The 22,365-nt window shown below is 45.0% G+C and overlaps 1 protein-coding gene across 1 annotated transcript in view; it reads right to left on the bottom strand.

Annotated features, from left to right (window-relative positions):
• The window catches only part of LOC138966201 (cholinesterase-like), a 156,795-nt gene extending 135,412 nt beyond the window's left edge, over positions 1–21,383 (bottom strand). The window contains exon 1 of the mRNA XM_070338334.1: positions 21,186–21,383. The gene's annotated coding sequence lies outside the window, so the exon portion shown is untranslated. The remainder of the gene's footprint in view (positions 1–21,185) is intronic.
• Between the last annotated feature and the right edge of the window lie 982 nt (positions 21,384–22,365).

Genomic DNA, 22,365 nt, shown 5'->3' with positions numbered 1-22,365 from the left:
AGTGACCACGAGGTCTGCTTGACCGTTGAAAGACACACATGCACAAACACTCTGGTATGTGAGGTTTGTATCTAGGAGTTTCACGCAGTTTTTTCACCGCGAAACAAAATTTTAGCCCTGGTTTTCGTATTCCACTGTGGGCAACGTGAGAACACGTCTTGTTGAGCAATTTCGCATAAACAAACCAATGTGAACAGATTATTGTGTGTGGAGAGAATTTACTCCGTTTTCCTAACGTTTGAGCACTTAAATAAAAAAAGTTTTGTGTCTTAAACTACTTATCACGACTTGTGTAGAAATAAGTCTTCACTGGGCTCAGCTTTTATAAACCCCGTTTATGAACGCTCAGGGACGATTTTGGCATCCAGTTTTTTTTAACTCGACTTCTTGCGAGGATCCGGAATTGTCTTGGTTTTCTTAGTCCGTGTGCGTGAAGTTGAACATTTGGTGACAGAACTTGAAAGGATCCAAACATGCAATTTGAAACACAATTTCTCGAGAGGTCTTATCTTGGCTTTCGTAAACCCACTGGTTAGAAACGCTCGAAGAAATGTTTCACTTGTAAGCAACCATAACACCACTTGTAAGCAACCATAACACCACTTGTAAATACAGATTTGTTTCGGCTTCTTCAAACCCACGTGTTTTAATCGTCTTGTAGAAACCCACGCCGGTTAGCTCTTTGAGCAGGCACTGAGTGACTCGACGTTCCACAACATGTGTTCCCTCAATGGGAATGCTCGCTCGCTATAGTATCTCTGGGTCGCGTCAACGAGTCGTCCAGTTTGCGTCTTACTACCAGGCATACCCCCTACTCTGTCTGTCTTTCTCTCTCACTTTCTCTGGGGTAGCGCTTATTACAATGTTATTGTAAGATCGTTACTTGCGAGCCTATGGTGAAGGAGTATACGACATGGGGCGTTTCTCTGCGTCCGACAATACAGACTTAGTCTCACTGACTTTCGCGGAGTGTGGAGAGAGGGGGGGAGAGAGAGAGGGGAGAGAGAGAGAGAGAGAGAGAGAGAGAGAGAGAGAGAGGGAGAGGGAGAGAGAGAGCGAGAGAAAAAGAGAGGGAAGGAGGGAGGGAGGGAGGGAGAGAGAGACACACAGAGAGAGACAGATCTTAGAGAGACAGACAGAGAGAGTGAGAGACAGACTGACAGACAGACATACAGACAGACAGAGACAGACAGAGAGAGACAGGACAGATAGAGAGAGAGAGAGAGAGAGAAAGAGACAGACAGAGAGAGAGACAGACAGACAGGGAGACAGAGAGAGACAGAGAGAGAGAGACAGACAGACAGGGAGACAGAGAGAGACAGAGAGAGAGAGACAGACAGACAGAACGACAGAGAGAGAGACAGAGAGAGACATGACAGGACAGAAAGAGACAGGACAGAGAGAGAGAGAGAGAGACAGACAGACAGACAGACAGACAGTCAGAAAGACAGACAGACAGGACAGACAGACAGACAGAGAAGACAGACAGACAGACAGAGAAAGAGAGAGGAGGCAGACAGACAGACAGACAGAGAGAGAGAGAGAGAGAGAGACAGACAGACAGGGAGACAGAGAGAGACAGAGAGAGAGAGACAGACAGACAGAACGACAGAGAGAGAGACAGAGAGAGACATGACAGGACAGAAAGAGACAGGACAGAGAGAGAGAGAGAGTACCACTGAGAAACGAGTACTCATTCTAATGCTTGTACTTTTGAGCATTTTCACTTTATTGTGAACAAAAGGAAACAAAAAATGTATGCTTCTTTGCAGTTTACAATGTTTAAATAAGTTCATCAAATTTTGGAATAGGAAACATTTGATGGCCATCAGCCCCTCAGCAATTCGATAGCTGACATTATTACAGATAGCAATTCTTAATTTACAGACGAAATACTGTGACAGATTCGTGAAGCATTACATGGGCCAAGGAGGAACAAACTCACTCTCTCGTGATGATCTCTCTCAGATCTCTTACAAGCCCAATCTAGGGGCATTAGCGAAAAGATAGTGCGGAACACAAGGCTGTGTGTTTCGAAACGTGTTCCTTGATCGGGGTACCGATACCTACCCGACGCTACCCGCTTTTTGCTCGACGCTAGCGGAATGTTCACCCACAATCATTCGGACACCGGGCTTGTGAGGAGAAACAGAAATGAGTGAAAGTGGAGAAGGGAGGGGAGGGGGACGGGGAACGATGTCCGTGTGAGGGAGAAAGATGCAAGGGAATGTAGAGAGAAAGAGGGGGTGGGGGGGGGAGGGGGATGGGGAACGATGTCCGTGTGAGGGAGAAAGATGCAAGGGAATGTAGAGAGAAAGAGGGGGTGAGGGGGGGGGGGGGGACAGGGAACGATGTTCGTGTGAGGGTGCCGGAGAAGGATGCAAGGGAATGTAGAGAGAAAGAGGGGGTGGGGGGGGGGAGGGGGACGGGGAACGATGTCCGTGTGAGGGAGAAGGATGCAAGGGGATGTAGAGAGAAAGAGGGGGTGAGGGGGGGGGATGGGGAACGATGTCCGTGTGAGGGAGAAGGATGCAAGGGAATGTAGAGAGAAAGAGGGGGTGGGGGGGGGGAGGGGGACGGGGAACGATGTCCGTGTGAGGGAGAAGGATGCAAGGGAATGTAGAGAGAAAGAGGGGGTGGGGGAGGGAAGGGGGACGGGGAACGATGTCCGTGTGAGGGAGAAGGATGCAAGGGAATGTAGAGAGAAAGAGGGGGGGGGGAGGGGGACGGGGAACGATGTCCGTGTGAGGGAGAATTAGAAGGATGCAAGGGAATATAGAGAGAAAGAGGGGGTGGGGGGGGGAGGGGGATGGGGAACGATGTCCGTGTGAGGGAGAAGGATGCAAAGGAATGTAGAGAGAAAGAGGGGGTGGGGAGGGGGACGGGGAACGATGTCCGTGTGAAGGAGAAAGATGCAAGGGAATGTAGAGAGAAAGAGGGGGGGGGAGGGGGACGGGGAACGATGTCCGTGTGAGGGAGAAGGATGCAAGGGAATATAGAGAGAAAGAGGGGGTGGGGGGGGGAGGGGCACGGGGAACGATGTCCGTGTGAGGGAGAAGGATGCAAGGGAATGTAGAGAGAAAGAGGGGGTGGGGGGGGTGGGGAGGGGGACGGGGAACGATGTCCGTGTGAAGGAGAAAGATGCAAGGGAATGTAGAGAGAAAGAGGGGGTGGGGGGGGGGGGGAGGGGGATGGGGAACGATGTCCGTGTGAGGGAGAAAGATGCAAGGGAATGTAGAGAGAAAGAGGGGGTAGGGGGGGGGGGGGGGACAGGGAACGATGTTCGTGTGAGGGTGCCGGAGAAGGATGCAAGGGAATGTAGAGAGAAAGAGGGGGTGGGGGGAGGGGGACGGGGAACGATGTCCGTGTGAGGGAGAAGGATGCAAGGGAATGTAGAGAGAAAGAGGGAGGGGGAGGGGGACGGGGAACGATGTCCGTGTGAGGGAGAAGGATGCAAGGGAATGTAGAGAGAAAGAGGGGGGGGGGAGGGGGACGGGGAACGATGTCCGTGTGAGGGAGAAGGATGCAAGGGAATGTAGAGAGATAGAGGGGGTGGGGGGGGAGGGGGACGGGGAACGATGTCCGTGTGAGGGAGAAGGATGCAAGGGAATGTAGAGAGAAAGAGGGGGTGGGGGGGAGGGGGATGGGGAACGATGTCCGTGTGAGGGAGAAAGATGCAAGGGAATGTAGAGAGAAAGAGGGGGTGGGGGGGGGGGACAGGGAACGATGTTCGTGTGAGGGTGCCGGAGAAGGATGCAAGGGAATGTAGAGAGAAAGAGGGGGTGGGGGGGGGGAGGGGGACAGGGAACGATGTCCGTGTGAGGGAGAAGGATGCAAGGGAATGTAGAGAGAAAGAGGGGGGGGGGGGGGACGGGGAACGATGTCCGTGTGAGGGAGAAGGATGCAAGGGAATGTAGAGAGAAAGAGGGGGGGGGAGGGGGACGGGGAACGATGTCCGTGTGAGGGAGAAGGATGCAAGGGAATGTAGAGAGAAAGAGGGGGTGGGGGGGGGGGAGGGGGACGGGGAACGATGGCCGTGTGAGGGAGAAGGATGCAAGGGAATGTAGAGAGAAAGAGGGGGGGGGGAGGGGGACGGGGAACGATGTCCGTGTGAGGGAGAAGGATGCAAGGGAATGTAGAGAGAAAGAGGGGGGGGGAGGGGGACGGGGAACGATGTCCGTGTGAGGGAGAAGGATGCAAGGGAATGTAGAGAGAAAGAGGGGGGGGGTGGAGGGGGACGGGGAACGATGTCCGTGTGAGGGAGAAGGATGCAAGGGAATGTAGAGAGAAAGAGGGGGGGGGGGAGGGGGGAATGTAGAGAGAAAGAGGGGGGGGGAGGGGGACGGGGAACGATGTTCGTGTGAGGGAGAAGGATGCAAGGGAATGTAGAGAGAAAGAGGGGTGGGGGGAGGTCGACGGGAACGATGTCCTAGTAAGGGAGAAGGATGCAAGGGAATGTAGAGAGAAAGAGGGGGTGGGGGGAGGGGGACGGGGAACGATGTCCGAGTGAGGGAGAAGGATGCAAGGGAATGTAGAGAGAAAGAGGGGGGGGGGGAGGGGGACGGGGAACGATGTTCGTGTGAGGGAGAAGGATGCAAGGGAATGTAAAGAGAAAGAGGGGGTGGGGGGAGGGGGACGGGGAACGATGTCCGAGTGAGGGAGAAGGATGCAAGGGAATGTAGAGAGAAAGAGGGGGTGGGAGGGGGACGGGGAACGATGTCCGAGTGAGGGAGAAGGATGCAAGGGAATGTAGAGAGAAAGAGGGGGTGGGAGGGGGACGGGGAACGATGTCCGAGTGAGGGAGAAGGATGCAAGGGAATGTAGAGAGAAAGAGGGGGGGGGGAGGGGGACGGGGAACGATGTTCGTGTGAGGGAGAAGGATGCAAGGGAATGTAGAGAGAAAGAGGGGGTGGGGGGAGGGGGACGGGGAACGATGTCCGAGTGAGGGAGAAGGATGCAAGGGAATGTAGAGAGAAAGAGGGGGGGGGGAGGGGGACGGGGAACGATGTTCGTGTGAGGGAGAAGGATGCAAGGGAATGTAGAGAGAAAGAGGGGGTGGGGGGGGAGGGGGACGGGGAACGATGTCCGAGTGAGGGAGAAGGATGCAAGGGAATGTAGAGAGAAAGAGGGGGGGGAGGGGGACGGGGAACGATGTCCGTGTGAGGGAGAAGGATGCAAGGGAATGTAGAGAGAAAGAGGGGGGGGGGGGAGAGCGGGACGGGGAACGATGTCCGTGTGAGGGAGAAGGATGCAAGGGAATGTAGAGAGAAAGAGGGGGTGGGGGGAGGGGGACGGGGAACGATGTCCGTGTGAGGGAGAAAGATGCAAGGGAATGTAGAGAGAAAGAGGGGGTGGGAGGGGGACGGGGAACGATGTCCGAGTGAGGGAGAAGGATGCAAGGGAATGTAGAGAGAAAGAGGGGGTGGGGGGGAGGGGGACGGGGAACGATGTCCGAGTGAGGGAGAAGGATGCAAGGGAATGTAGAGAGAAAGAGGGGGTGGGAGGGGGACGGGGAACGATGTCCGAGTGAGGGAGAAGGATGCAAGGGAATGTAGAGAGAAAGAGGGGGGGGGGGGGAGGGGGACGGGGAACGATGTTCGTGTGAGGGAGAAGGATGCAAGGGAATGTAGAGAGAAAGAGGGGGTGGGGGGAGGGGGACGGGGAACGATGTCCGAGTGAGGGAGAAGGATGCAAGGGAATGTAGAGAGAAAGAGGGGGGGGGGGGAGGGGGACGGGGAACGATGTTCGTGTGAGGGAGAAGGATGCAAGGGAATGTAGAGAGAAAGAGGGGGTGGGGGGGGAGGGGGACGGGGAACGATGTCCGAGTGAGGGAGAAGGATGCAAGGGAATGTAGAGAGAAAGAGGGGGGGGGAGGGGGACGGGGAACGATGTCCGTGTGAGGGAGAAGGATGCAAGGGAATGTAGAGAGAAAGAGGGGGGGGGGTGGACGGGGAACGATGTCCGAGTGAGGGAGAAGGATGCAAGGGAATGTAGAGAGAAAGAGGGGGGAGGGGGACGGGGAACGATGTTCGTGTGAGGGAGAAGGATGCAAGGGAATGTAGAGAGAAAGAGGGGTGGGGGGAGGGGGACGGGGAACGATGTCCGAGTGAGGGAGAAGGATGCAAGGGAATGTAGAGAGAAAGAGGGGGGGGGGAGGGGGACGGGGAACGATGTTCGTGTGAGGGAGAAGGATGCAAGGGAATGTAGAGAGAAAGAGGGGGGTGGGGGGAGGGGGACGGGGAACGATGTCCGAGTGAGGGAGAAGGATGCAAGGGAATGTAGAGAGAAAGAGGGGGGGGGAGGGGGACGGGGAACGATGTCCGTGTGAGGGAGAAGGATGCAAGGGAATGTAGAGAGAAAGAGGGGGGGGGAGGGGGGGGAACGATGTCCGTGTGAGGGAGAAGGATGCAAGGGAATGTAGAGAGAAAGAGGGGGGGGGGAGGGGGACGGGGAACGATGTTCGTGTGAGGGAGAAGGATGCAAGGGAATGTAGAGAGAAAGAGGGGGGGGGAGGGGGAGGGGGACGGGGAACGATGTTCGTGTGAGGGAGAAGGATGCAAGGGAATGTAGAGAGAAAAAGGGGGGGTGTGGGGGTGAGGGGGAGGGAGAGAGAGGCAGGGGGGAGAGAGTGAGGGGAAGGAGACAAAGTGAGAGAGAAAGAGAAAAAGAGTGTGTGTGTGTGAGAGAGAGAGAGAGACAGAGAGAGAGAGAGAGACAGACAGACAGACAGACAGACAGACAGACAGACAGACAGACAGACGGGCAGACAGACAGAGGGACAGAGGGACAGACAGACAGAGGGAGGGGGGAGGGGTGTGAGGGAGGAACAGGTCTTGTTTGAGGATCCTTATTTGCTGTTATTATATGAAAAAGGCGCTAAGTGTTCAGATAAAAGTAGATCAAACTTCACAGAAACAACTTTTTCGGGACTTTTTCGGGTTTTTCTCTCCTCCACTTTACATCATACTCGGTTTGGAACGTCAGACGGTATGTCTTCCATACATTTCGCCACGTTTGCAATTTTGATTTTCAAACAACGCAATCATTCGAGGGGAATATGTATCAACTTTTATATTCGGAGGGAAAGAAATTCATAATTGAACACCTCAAACAACGTGTTTAACGATTTGTTTTACAATCAAGGAAAACAAGTATGAAGGGAAAAAAAGTAACGGCATGCACGAGAAAGAAGAACATACATCGTCAGCAAAATAAATCAAAATAATTAAGTAGACGCCGAGGGCTGCCTTAAACGTTGGAAAATTGCCAAAACTGTTCTAACCGTTTTGGCAAATCCCTTAACCGAATAATTATAAACCCTATAGCACCAACCCTGCACTGCTAGGCCTACTATCTCTGCTAACTTCCGTTATGACAGCGTATTGCTGCCAAAACCAGATAAAATTACCATTTTTACGTGAACATTGTAATTGTCATGAAAAATGTTAAACATTTACATTTTATTCCCAAGGTAATGTTTAAACTTGTCTTAGTTTTGCAATCTGCCAGGAATCAAAGCAGACTTCAAAATGTGTTTTTTCACGTGAAAATAATAATTATCAGATGATCATGTTTAACTTTTACGTAATCATTTTAATGATCAAGTGATCGTGTTTAATTATTGTTTTGGCTCGAGCGCGCTGAAGCCAAAACTGACAATTAGTAATTAACACTGTCACCTAACATTATCGCTGTAAATTACAAACAACACGTGATAATTGTGGGGGTGAGACAGGAAGGACTGACTGTGCTGTATGAACGACGTGTGGTGCGAAAGGCCTGCTGCATCAACCAGGATAGTAGTCATGTGCTCGCTCACCACTTTGAGGTCCTGCCCTCAGGACGTCGCCTCCGCACTCCCAGATTCCGCACGCTCAGAACTAAGAACAGTTTTATTCCAAAGTCAATTGGCTTTTTAAATACCTAAGTTAATTAAAACTAGTATGTGTGCCGGTGAACATATGCACTGATTTCTGTGATGAATATTTTTTACACTCTTTGATGTGCACCCTTATGCTGAGTGTGATAACCCTCGAATGACTAGTCCTGTGATAAATATTGTTCAATGACATATCTAGCCCTGTGATAATGATAGTTTTTAGCGTTAAACTTGTAGCTAAAGCTATTTGGAATCATGTTACTATTCCTGTTAGTGTACATATGCGTGCGCGAGTGTAGTATGCTTCGTATGGTATTTTTATCTGTTGTCTTATTATTTGTTTTGTCTTTTAATGTGCACCACACTGAAATTTCTCTGTATGAGATAATAAAGTATTCGTATTCGTATTCGTATTCGTAATGTTCACATGAAAATGGTAACCCCAGGTTTTGGCGCTGGTCAGCTGTCCTATCCCGTTACTCCTAATCCATCTCCTACTTGCTCATGGCCACAGGCAGAAAGTGACCGTTCACACAAGCGACACTGAAAAGTGGACAGAGCGAAGGACAAAGTGCAAGGGGACACTGACCAAACTGGTCGCCGAAAGGGAGATCGAGGGTGTCAGAGGTCGTGAACAAAAGGCTCTGAACTGCTAGAATCCCTTCAGTGCAAAACCCCCGATGGGGTCAAGATAGTTTAGTTAGGACACAGGTTTGGCAGTCACACAAACTCTAAAAAGAACTGTCCAGCGATGAAATTCCCGTGAAGTCTTTTCACTGATCAACTCGCTCGTGGAGAGTATAAGATGGTGTCATGGGTAGTGAACAAAGGACTCTGAAATACAAAACTCCTTTCAGTGAAAAACTGATTGGGGCAAGATAGCCTAGTTAGGAAACCGGTTACCTGTTTGGCAGCCAGATAAAGCAAACAAAATAAACTTGCCAGCGATGCAACACTCGAGTTTATTTTTAATGCTCAACTGCTCATGGAGAGGAAGAGTGTCATACCAGGTCGTGAACAAAAATCGTACTCTGAAACAAAATAGAACCCCTTCATTGAAAAAAAAACCCAGATGGTGTCAAGATACCCTATTTAGGACACAGCTAGTGTACCTGTTTTGGCAGCCAGAAAAATGCAGAGGGACAGTCCAACTAGACCTGTCACCCCTCATCTGGCGGCTCAAAGGGAGAGTGTCACAGGTTGCGAACAAAAGACACTAAATACACTAGAATCCCTTCATTGAAAAACTGATTGGTCAAGAGAGACTAGTTAGACATCAGGCTACCTGTTTGGCAGCCCCAAGAAATGTAAAGGACCTGTCCAGTGATGAAAATCTTGAGTCTTTCGCTGAGAAAACGGCTCGTGGGTGTTGAACAAAAGACGCAGAAATACCAGAATTCTTCCGTAAAACAGATTGGGTCAAGATATATAAAATCCACAAACAAATAGACTGCCAACGTTCCAAAATTCAGAATAATAAAACAAGCAAGGTATGTTATAAGAACGTTTGATCATGACAAAACGATACGATACAGGCACTCATCTTCGAGCACCGGCACGGTTGGCCTAGTGGTAAGGCGTCCGCCCCGTGATCGGGAGGTCGTGGGTTCGAACCCCGGCCGGGTCATACCTAAGACTTTAACATTGGCAATCTAGTGGCTGCTCCGCCTGGCGTCTGGCATTATGGGGTTAGTGCTAGGACTGGTTGGTCCGGTGTCAGAATAATGTGACTGGGTGAGACATGAAGCCTGTGCTGCGACTTATGTCTTGTGTGCGGCGCACGTTATATGTCAAAGCAGCACCGCCCTGATATGGCCCTTCGTGGTCGGCTGGGCGTTAAGCAAACAAACAAACAAACAAACAAACTGATCTTCGACCTAGCGGTATTCGAAGGGAATTGACGAACACTTATAATACAGAAAATAAACATATCTCGTTCGGAAGACACAAGCGAGACTGAAAAAAATCCCACTATGTTTTGTACGAAAAATGCTAGAACTTTCTAAAAGAAAAATCAGGATAGGTAATGAAAAATGGGCGCTACAACATTATCACTATATCGTCCTGTTTGTTGCCGATTGGATGACAAATATGCCAGGACATCATTTACCCCGACCCAATGCGCCTTAATTAAAAGTGACGATACGTCTCCACTGTGCATGGTTACCGGGGTAAAGGTGATAGTTCCTACCATTGTGCGGTAATGTCTGGCTCAAGGATAATATATGCCGTCGGTGTCAAAGGAAAAATGGTTCGCTGGGAAAAAGAGTCCCACGGACAAACGATAGTCCGCAGCCGGACAGTTTTTTTTCTGGAATTTTAGCGGAAAGAAAGTCCTAGCCTATTGGAGGTCGGACTGTGGTTCCTGGGGGGACATGTTTTTCTATTACATATACTTATGTTCCCAGGACACACGTTCATGGCAGGGTCACATTTTCCTGGGAACCATATATTTGTCCGCCGGACTTTAAAACTTGCAGACACTTCATCCTTTCACACCGCTATTCCGGGACGTGTATAACGAGGGCAAGACGTAATCAACTCAACTCAACTCAAACTCAACTCAACTCAAATTTTATTGGCTTCAATTTTCACATAGAAGAATTTGTCTTGCGCTTGGGATTAAGACATAGGCAGAAAGTAAGAGTATAACATATAAAAACAGCATTCATATCACAGTTCATGTATCACACACAGACATCACTAGTATAGGCCTAGGCCTACAGATATCACATTGTCCCTGTATCACACATGCAAATAAATAGTATCACATTTTCCACGTATCACACACAATATATACATTACATAACATACAGCAAGTGTACTGTGATATTGGAGAAAGTAAGGAAGAAAGAAGGAAGGGAAGAAGGATAGAAGGAAGGAAAAAAGAACGAAAGAAAGAAGAAAGAAGGGAAGAAGAAAAGGAAGGAAGGAAGGCAGGTAGGAAGAAAGAAAGAAAGAAACAAATTTAAAACAAAACAAAACAAATTTAAAATAAAAAAAATAAAAATAAGGAAGAAAGAAAGAAAGAAAGAAAGAAAGAAAAGCCATGGTTAGCTCTGTTTCAGATGTTTGAATTCTTGTTCTAGAAGTCATATGTATTGTTTTCTTTTGCCACAGTTTAGCAATGTTCGAAACTAAACAACATCTTAAACGCAAAATAAGATTAAGATTACATAAAAAAATGGTTCATGCTAAATTCTGTTAGAATAAAACTGATACACGCGTTGACTGTGACATACGGTCGCAGAGTATTTATCATCTTCAACTTTTATTTGTGAAAATCAAGTTTAACCTTTATCCCATGGTGATTAGTCAGTTTTGGCGTTTCTAACCTGAAGCGTTTTTATTGATAGGATTGACTCCTCAACAGGTCGCTTACCGGAAAGTTTAACTGTAAAGATTCTTTCCGACATTTGGAAAGTACCCGGTAAATCATGCCAGCGTTCAAATGTGAAATAGTTGAAGACTTCCGTACTTTTCTTTAAAATGTCCCAACGCACAGCGTCTTTCAGAATAAAACTAACTCACGAAAACGTCAAGCATGGCCGCATTTTCAAACTGGCAGACTGGCACGTGGTATATGTCTCTTTAATAAAGCACTTCGTTAAACTGTTCAGAGTGTGAAAATGAATACCAACATAAGATAGAACCCGAGACCAAGAAGCGGATGAAAAACAAACATGTAGACCGGAGCGATACAATGGGCATATCCTTATCCAGAGTGAGCAAGCACGGACTATACACTTTCGCTGAGAGGCCACCCTTCAAACAAGCACATAATGGGCAGAGAGCGGATTTAAAGGGGGCGCTTTCGCACGTTAAAGATACCTCGCGTGTGACGATCGTCTTCACACATCTGTCCAATCTTTTGAAATGGGCGAAAGGAATTTCCTTCTATTTGGAGTAGGACATCTGCCAGACAATCTACACTTGTTCTTGTGCAGAGTGATACTTTTCAAAGTAGATTTTATAGATCACATCCATGTCCTTCTGCGACATTTATTCATAAAACAATCCCATTCTTCCCAGGGAGGGCTAGGAGGTTCATCTTTGTATGTGTCCAAGCGGAGCGGGTTTGTGTGTATGTATTGATGGAATAACCTGCATTCCTCTCTTTATTGTTCTTGTATTTTTTGTATTTATTAATTTGTTTTCTTTTTTTTCTTTTCATGTACCCCCATGGGGTTCCCTGAAAATAAAATTTGACTTGACTTGACTTGGAAAAGTGCTCTTAATACAAGGACATGCCTGGCAGATCTGTAGTGGTGTAAAACATCGCCTACACGGAATATATAGTCATACCTATCGTTTCAAGGCGAGATATGATGGACAAAAAAATATGACGACGAAACTTCTTGAATAACATAATATTGATACTATATCTATATATAATAATAATAATAATAATGCAAACTTTTATAGCGCTATTCTAGAAAAATGTCTACTCTTAGCGCTTTACAATACATACATCGACCAAGCATACTATACACGCACAGGCAAAGAAACCGACCAAACATAACCAACAAACTATACATGCACAGGCAAAGAAAACGACCAAACATACAATACACGCACAGGCAAAGATAACGACCAAACATAAACAAACATACTATGACCAATCATAACCAACATACTATACGCGCGCAGGCAAAGAGAACAATCAGCACATGTAATAATTACTGACAACTAATGATGCAGGCATACAATGACAATCCAATACACAGCCTAGGCACAAGAACCACATAAGGCTACTGTATAAAAACGTGTCAACAATACTATTTACACACACACAAACAGTGCTGACACAAAGCGCAGAAAATATATATACACGTTATTTTAGGCACTAGGTAGGGGGTGAGGTGGGGCGGGATGGGGTGGGTGGGGAGATGCTGGAGGGGAAATCACTTGTGCTGAAAGAGGTGTGTTTTGAGATTTGTCTTGAATGTAGTGAGAGAATCTGTGTGTCTGAGAGGCAGAGGTAATCTATTCCAGGTCACAGGGGCTTGATAGGCGAAGGACCTCTCGCCACATGTCTTTGTTTGCACTGTGGGGAGTCGGAAGAGTCGAGTGTCGGCGGCGGAGCGAAGCTGACGAGAGGGGGTGTAGAGATTGAGGAGTTCTGAGAAGTATTCTGGGGCAGAACCAGAAACGACGGCAAAAGAAAGAGAGGAGAGTTTGTATTCGATCCTTTTAGTGATAGGCAGCCAGTGTAGAGAGTGAAGAAGGGGTGTGGCGTGTTCATACTTGGAAGATTTGAAGACCAGGCGGGCAGCGTTATTTTGGATCCTTTGAAGTCTATCTAAAAGGTACTTAGGGAGACCGGCCAGAAGAGAATTGCAATAATCTATCTTTGAGAGGACTAAAGAACACACTAACGTTTTGGTTGCATCAGTGGTGAGGTAGTGACGGACTGAACTAATCTTGCGCAGCTCTAGATAGGCGGACTTGCAGATGTTAGAGATGTGTTTTTGGAAAGAGAGAGTTGGATCGAGAGTGACGCCAAGGCTGCGGACAGACGGAGAGAAAGAGATAGGTAGTTCGTTGACAGTGAGAGAGGCAGGAAGAGAAGGGTGATTGAGAAATTTCTTGGGACAGGCCAGCATAACTTCGGTTTTGTCACTATTTAACTGGAGTTTGTTTAAAGACATCCAATCACTGAGGTCCGCAATGCAATCCTGTGTCCGAGATACCAGAACGTCAACTTCAGCAAGAGGGGCAGACTGATGAAGCTGTGTATCATCAGCGAAACTCTCGTGCGACAACGCATGGCGACTGATAACATCGGACACAGGGGAGGAATATAGAACGAAAAATATGGGGCCAAGCACGGACCCTTGCGGGACACCGTACTGGAGAGCTGAAGGTTGAGATAAAATTCAGATACTCACAGGGTGGAAAAAGAGAAATGAGAAATGAAAAAATGGGAACGGAAAGAAAGGGTGGAGAGAAGAAAACAAGGAAATGGAAATTGAACTTTAACAATTGTCATTTCCACATCGCGGGGAAAAACGGCCGGGGCTGTCTTGGAAGTTAATTTATTTGGTTCACTGAGACTTCCAGTATTCAGTCGTCCGAATAGCTAGGCCATGTGTACGTTTTCAACGCCAATCATGATACCAATTTTCTGGCGCGATTTCACGCCTTTTGCTGACATTCTGCTACAACGATATACAAATTAGACTCGACCTTCAACGAATACTGCTGTATAAAAAATCCCAGACAAATTAGGCTACTAACCCGAGACAAATTAGGCTACTAACCCGAGACAAATTAGGCTACTAACCCGAGACAAATTAGGCTACTAACCCGAGACAAATTACCATTTCCCTTCACTCAATACTCAATAATTCCCAGTACTACTTAATAGCTTGTCTTTGACAACATTTATGTTAAACTCTTTTAGGGCGGGGATGTACGTAGCTCAGTCGGTAGCGCGCTGGATTTGTATCCAGTTGGCCGCTGTCAGCGTGAGTTCGTCCCCACGTTCGGCGAGAGATTTATTTCTCAGTCAGCTTTGTGTGCAGACTTTCCTCGGTGTCCGAACACCCCCGTGTGTACACGCAAGCACAAGACCAAGTGCGCACGAAAAAGATCCTGTAATCCATGTCAGAGTTCGGTGGGTTATAGAAATACGAAAATACCCAGCATGCTTCCTCCGAAAGCGGCGTATGGCTGCCTAAATGGCGGGGTAAAAACGGTCATACACGTTCCACTTGGTTTTGTATTACATGTATGTATGTTATATTGCTGTTTTTCCTGTACTTATGTATCTTGTATGTGTCAATAGACTCTGTACTTTAATGACAATAAATTCTGATTCTGATTCTGATTCGTAAAAGCCGTGGGAATTTCAGCCCATGAACGAACAAACAAACAAACAAACCCAATACTACTTAATAGCTTGTCTTTGACAACATTTATGTTGAACTCTTTTCATCCTACCTGTCCAACTTTCTTGAGAATTTAATTTCTTCGACGCTGGATTGACAAAAACGTCTAGTTTTACTCGCAAGTTACTTGCTCCTTTTCTGATAACTCACGACAGCTGAAGGACATTGCTTTCAGTTTTTTTTTCTTTAAAAAAGATTTAGCCGTAAGAATAACAAGATGCTTTTCCTGGGAGACCTAATCAAGTGGAAGAAACGGTGACGAGTAAATCTCCGACTTTACCTTTATGTTTCTTGACTCACGAGCTTTAAAGTAGCCTAAGTATCCTTAGCTTAATGGCATACATCCAAAGAAAAGAAAACAGAAAACAAAGAAAGAGAGAAAGAAAGAAAGAACAAACGAAGGGAAAAAAGACAGAAAGAAAGAATGAAAGTAAATAGACAATTAGATTGACAAAAATGGATGAAAGAAAGAAGAAATTAAAACAAGTCGCGTAAGGCGAAAATACAATATTTAGTCAAGTAGCTGTCGAACTCACAGAATGAAACTGAACGCAATGCCATTTTTCAGCAAGACCGTATACTCGTAGCATCGTCAGTCCACCGCTCATGGCAAAGGCAGTGAAATTGACAAGAAGAGCGGGGTAGTAGTTGCGCTAAGAAGGATAGCACGCTTTTCTGTACCTCTCTTTGTTTTAACTTTCTGAGCGTGTTTTTAATCCAAACATATCATATCTATATGTTTTTGGAATCAGGAACCGACAAGGAATAAGATGAAAGTGTTTTTAAATTGATTTGGACAATTTAATTTTGATAATAATTTTTATATATTTAATTTTCAGAGCTTGTTTTTAATCCGAATATAACATATTTATATGTTTTTGGAATCAGCAAATGATGGAGAATAAGATAAACGTAAATTTGGATCGTTTTATAAATTTTTATTTTTTTTTTAAATTTTTATATTTTTAATGACCAAAGTCATTGATTAATTTTTAAGCCACCAAGCTGAAATGCAATACCGAAGTCCGGGCTTCGTCGAAGATTACTTGACCAAAATTTCAACCAATTTGGTTGAAAAATGAGGGCGTGACAGTGCCGCCTCAACTTTCACGAAAAGCCGGATATGACGTCATCAAAGACATTTATCAAAAAAATGAAAAAAACGTTCGGGGATTTCATACCCAGGAACTCTCATGTCAAATTTCATAAAGATCGGTCCAGTAGTTTAGTCTGAATCGCTCTACACACACACACAGACACACACACACACGCACACACGCACACACGCACATACACCACGACCCTCGTTTCGATTCCCCCTCGATGTTAAAATATTTAGTCAAAAGTTGACTAAATATAAAAACAAAGAAAAAAGAAGGAAAGACAGAAAGAAAGAGAGAAAGAAAAAAGAATCCAAGATACTTTTTTGATTTTAATACTGATAGAAAAGCCACAATATCGACAAATTATTCGTTGGTACAGCGTCTTCACTGCAGACGGTGTTTTTACAATTCGATGAATTAAGGGTACTTTTTTTCCCGCAGGACAATCTATCCGAGGACACGATGGGCAAGCTTCTTCTTCTTCTTCTTCTGCGTTCATGGGCTGAAATTCCCACGTGTTATGTGTATGCCTGTTTTAACCCCGCTATTTAGGCAGTCCATACGCCGCTTTCGGAGGATGCTTGCTTGGTATGTATTTTCGTGTTTCTATAACCCACCAAACACTGAATAAACACTTATAAAATTGTTTTCAAACTAAAAATATCAACTCCAAATGCTATGATATTTGGTGAACTTGGAAGATATCCACTAGATGTTAATATGAAATGTAGAATGCTTTGCTATTGGTATAAACTGATTAGTCCTATTCATAAAAATTAATTTTTAAGTATTGTGTATTGCTTTACTTATAAATTGTATATCAACAAGATGATTGAATCTAATTATTTATGTTTTATTGAAAAAACCTTAAATGAAACTAGTCTCTCTGGCCTTTGGACTTTTCAAGAAAATGTTCAATACTCAAACGCATGGTTTAAAAAGAAAGTAAAAAGAAGCTTGTATGACCAGTATATCCATAGGGTTTACAGAAATTGGAAAAAAAAATGTTTTGGAATTATCGAATGTTTAAAGATATTTTTACATGTGAAGACTATGTCACACACCTGCCATATCAGCAATGTGTTTCAATGATGAAATTTAGAACATTAAACAAGAATTTGCCTGTTCAGAAAGAACGTTATCTTAACATCCCGAGGTCAGAAAGAACTTGCACCAAATGTGTATCACAAGACATAGGCGATGAATTCCATTATTTATTTGTCTGGGATTTTTTGAAAGAAGAAAGAGCTGAGTTGTTATCACCTTACTATTGGAAAAAACCTAATGCACTTAAATTTAAAAAGTTGTTTGCTACTAAGAAAAAGAAATTGCTAAAGAATATTTTTGGACTTTATTAATAGAATTTGTAACAGTTTTTCATAATTTTTAATTTTTTTTTTATTTACTATAATTTATTAGCATATATCATGATTGCATTGATTGTATTTATTGTTCAAAATGCCCCCATGGGTTATGGACTAATAAAACTTGAACTTGAACTTGAACTTTGACATGGATGACATGATTTTTTCCGTGCGCACTTGGTCTTGCGCTTGCGAAGGGGAATAATTAAGCACTAGCAGGTCTCCATATATACGTTTACCTGGGAGAACAGGAAAAATCTCCATCCTAAACTCACCAGGCGCGGCCGGGGTTCGAACCCGAAAACCCACGACCTCCCGCTTAGGAGACCTACGCCTTATCCACTCGGCCACTGTGGTCATCGCCAATGGGCATGCGAGTTTCAACACAAGTCTTATCATTAGCATTAATGTCATTGTCATGGATTTAAAAAGAATAATGACAACCTTTTGCATTCAGACGTTTCCTCTTTGTACAAAGCTACCTGGTCACCGGGCACATGTTTTGCTGAGGCCGACAAATGTTCATGTTGAAACCTTGAGAGAGAGAGAGAGAGAGAGAGAGAGAGAGAGAGAGAGAGAGAGAGAGAGAGAGAGAGAGAGAGAGAGAGAGAGAGAGAGAGAGAGAGAGAAAGAGAGAGAGAGAGAGAGAGAGACAGAGAGAGAGAGAGAGAGAGAAAAGTAAGAAGTACGTACTAACAAAGTAGATTTGTTACACGGCGATTGACCGAAAGCCGGTAACAGCCCTTTCAGCCAGAAACTAGGAAACAGTAATTATTGCAATCGTGTCAAGAACTTTACTCATGATCAGTACTCTCCAATTCTGCAGGCGAGTGAGAAATAGGGGTAACGGCAGTAATTTCAGTAACGTCATGCTGTGTGTTTCGGCTTGTTAGCAAAACTGTAACAGCCGGAAGTAACTCAGGCATCTTGCGGGTTCGTACTACTATAGTTGCTCCTTTATGTTGTTCGTCTGGGCTAAATCACACACACTCACACACACACACACACACACACACACACACACACACACACACACACACACACACACACACACACACACACACACACACACACACACACATATATATATATATATATGTATGTCATAGAAGATGAAATACATTTTCTAGATAAATGCAATAAATATGTTAAATTAAGGGATGAATTTAAAAAAGATGCTTCACATATCAATATGAAATATGCTAACAAAAATCCAAGTAACTTATTTTTGATTGATTGATTTTTAGAAGACGAAGTTCAAGCTCGTCTTGGCAAATTTGTTACGGATTGTTTTAGCATTGTATAATGCATTATTATTTGTTGTTTGTTGTGTCAATAACTTTACTTGGTTCATGATAATAAACATTATTCTATTCTATATTCTATTCTATTCTATTCTATTCTATTCTATTGTATTCTATACACACACGCACGCACGCACGCACGCACGCACGCACCTATTGTATCTATTCCAGCTGTTACTCAAAGATGATTTGTTGTCTTCAGCAAATTTGCCAAAATGGCTGTCCAAAATTTGGTAATATTTGGAAGTTTTAGGATGTCAAGGTATAAAAAGGCATACCATCCCCTACCGATGAAAAGCATTCTGCACTTATGTCAAAATGACGGCAAAGTTTGCGACGATTTGAAATTAGTTCCAAAGCCAAACGACATCCTTCCAGTGAAGTCAGTCTTTGCGCCGGACTGCTCGACAAAGGTCATGTATACGACACACAAACAAGTGACAAATGCAAATGGTGCAAATTTTTACTCGTACGAAGAAAAAGATGACAAATGTTGATCGATTTTTATTTGCAACAGCGGGATCAGCTGAGCTTTTTCACAATATTTCAATTGAAATTAGGTCGCCTGACAAAGAAGTTTGCCGTTATATATTATGCGTAAAATAAGACAAACAGTGTCAGTCATTCGGTTGACTTATTTATTAATTGTTTTATTTATTTGTTTATTTATTTATTTGTTTATTTTAGAAATTCAACAACTACAATAAACGTTTCGCGTAAATATCGTCTTATAAAATGTACATGTCTGCTACATACGTTCATACTGGGGCGGGGATATAGCTCAGTTGGTAGCGCGCTGGATTTGTATTCAGTTGGCCGCTGTCAGCGCGAGTTCGATCCCAGGTTCGGCGGAAATTTATTTCACAGAGTCAACTTTGTGTGCAGACTCTCTTCGGTGTCCGAACCACCCCCCGTGTATACTACATTGGGTGTGCACGTTAAAGATCCCACGATTGACAAAAGGGTCTTTCCTGGCAAAATTGCTTAGGCACAGTTAATAATTGTCTACCATACCCGTGTGACTTGGAATAAGGCCGTGAAAGGTAAATATGCGCCGACATGGCTGCAATCTACTGGCCGTATAAAATTTCATCTCACACGGCATCCCTGCAGAGCGCCTAGAACTGTACCCACGGAATATGCGCGATATAAGCTTCATTGATTGATTGATACTTTATTGTATTTATCTTACAGACACACATGTACATTACCGTATATGATTAAAACAAATGTTTTTAAAACCATGTTATTTGCACCAACCTTATCATTAATTATTTGAAACAAATAATTGAGAGCAGAGCTGCATTTTCCCAAGCGCATAAAAAAAGAATTCATTGAATACCATCAGAAGTTTTTCTGTTTTTTACTGTGTTTTTCTTCGCCGCTTCGTTAACACATCAAAGAAGGACAAACAAGCAAAAAAAGAAAAAAAACTGTCTCTTTAGCGAGCAGCGCATGTTTTCGGATTCCATCTAGAATCGTGAACGGCAAGGATTTTTCGCTTTTTTCCCTAGTATCTTAAAATTCCCCTAATTCATTGATAAGCAAAAAGCAGTAGATGCGTAAACGAAAAACAACCTCAAAAGCGACCCGCTTCTCTGCTCATCTAATTTATTCATGTTGCTAAGAATTTTCTGTCATGTAATTCTGAATGCGCGTAAAGGAAATACCGGGCATAGTTAAACCAGGAAAGTTTTAAAAGCATGATGTGGACAATCTCTCTCTCTCTCTCTCTCTCTCTCTCTCTCTCTCTCTCTCTCTCTCTCTCTCTCTCTCTCTCTCTCTATATATATATATATATCTCTCTCTCTGTCTCTCTCTCTCTCTCTCTCTCTCTCTCTCTCGGACCGATCGTCACCAAACTTGGTGAACAGGTTCTATACATTCCTGAGACGGTCCTTACAAAAATTGGGACCAGTCAAACACACGGTTAGGGAGTTATTGGTGGATTAAAATTATACAAGGACTTATAGAGGGACATCTTAATGGTCAAAGGGAAATAACCATTCTCACTCAGTCACTGCCACCAACTGAGAAGGTTATTTCCCTTTGACGGGGGTGTTTTTCCTACCTCGGAGGAATTTCTTGTTGTTCTTGTTTTCATGTGTTTAAATATCATGCATTGACAATACCGTCCGCCACATTACTCGTTTGTATCTAAGAGCACATTTATAAGTTTATCTTGTTGTGCTCCTCTATTATAACATTCAATCATGGCTTTGTATTCATGCAACTGAATAAAAAATCTGTTTAAACCATGTGGACAATGTGTCGGTTTGATTTATATATGCGGAGGGAGAATTACTCATTCAGCTTCAAACTGATGCCGCGTTATATGATTTGTTAAATAGCATGCGACATTCTGCGCGTTGATTTGTAGGCCTGCTTATTTATTTCACAAAATGTGTATTTAAGTTGTGATCTTTTTTTCTTTCTTTTTTTTCTCTCTTTTTTCTGTCTGTCTCTCCCTTTCTCTATCTATATCTCCCCCCTCCCCCCCCCCCCCCACGCCATCTCCAATACACAGAGCACACCCATTTGTAACCCCCCCTCCCTCTTCCTTGGTTTGTTCCCTGCATAAAAAAAGACAACACGACATGCTTTTATTGCGACACAATAATGAAAGAATAGCCTATACTTACATTTATTCACCAAGATGAACCCGGTCGTGTCGTAGTATAGGAACATATCCGTTCACGGGGTCAGGTTTTAAGCAAAACCACACAGCAGAAAACACAGAAACATTAAAGCGATCAACACTTCCGATTGATATATATCCCCCCTCCCAACGCCGAAACAGTAGCCCAGGACCGCATGAAGTCACACACACTCACACACGCGCGCACACTCTAAGATTCTTGACAACTCAGAACACACACACACACACAGCGCGCAGTAAAGCGGGTTTAGCAACTCCGCCGAAGCGAAAACTGTCCGATCCGTGCCGGAGATGAGAGAGAGAGAGAGAGAGAGAGAGAGAGGGGGGCGGTTATTGTTGTGGGGTAGTTACTTACTTCCTTCGCTACTGGTGACTTCGCTAGTAGAGTAGTTTTCATTTCTCGGGCGTATATATATATTCAGTTTAGACAACATCAACAACCTCTCTTGGTCGTAAAATCTTATCCAACCAACATCCTTCCCCCACCCTTATTCTGACCCCAGGCCCAAGTCGATGAAGAGGGTTTGGTCTTATTCGCAGTCACGGTTTCAGATGAATGAGTGAATGAATGAAAGACGAGAGAGGGAAGAGAGAGAGAGAGAGAGAGAGAGAGAGAGAGAGAGAGAGGAGAGAGAGAGAGACAGAAAGAGACAGAAAGAGAGAGAGAGAGAGAGAGAGAGAAGCAGCAAATGCTATTAAGACGGAGCCGGGAGGTGGGGGGGGGGGGGGGGGGGGGGGGGTCTTAGTTCTCATTCTCTGTGTGTCTCTGTTCGTATCTGCAAAGATCTTCTACTGCTACGCTACAAGATATTTGGTATCTGTGTGTGTGTGGTTTGAGAATGTTGGTCTACGGCGACTAATTTACGTCGGATGGGCAGTTTGATGCGAGTACGTGTATGGGGGGGGGGGGGGGGCATGCCGGTGAGAGAGAGAGAGAGAGAGAGAGAGAGAGAGAGGGGGGAGAGGGAGAGGGAGAGAGAGAGAGAGAGAGAGAGAGAGAGGGAGAGAGGGAGAGAGAGAGAGAGAGAGAGAGAGAGAGGGAGAGGGCGAGAGAGAGAGAGAGAGGAGAGAGAGAGAGAGAGAGAGGGAGAGGGAGAGAGGGAGAGAGAGAGAGAGAGGAGAGAGAGAGAGAGGGAGAGAGAGAGAGAGAGAGAGAGAGAAAG

This window comes from Littorina saxatilis, linkage group LG5 (assembly GCF_037325665.1).
Source record: "Littorina saxatilis isolate snail1 linkage group LG5, US_GU_Lsax_2.0, whole genome shotgun sequence".
NCBI classification, from domain to species: Eukaryota; Metazoa; Mollusca; class Gastropoda; order Littorinimorpha; family Littorinidae; genus Littorina; species Littorina saxatilis.
This window is presented reverse-complemented; position numbering and strand designations above follow the sequence as displayed.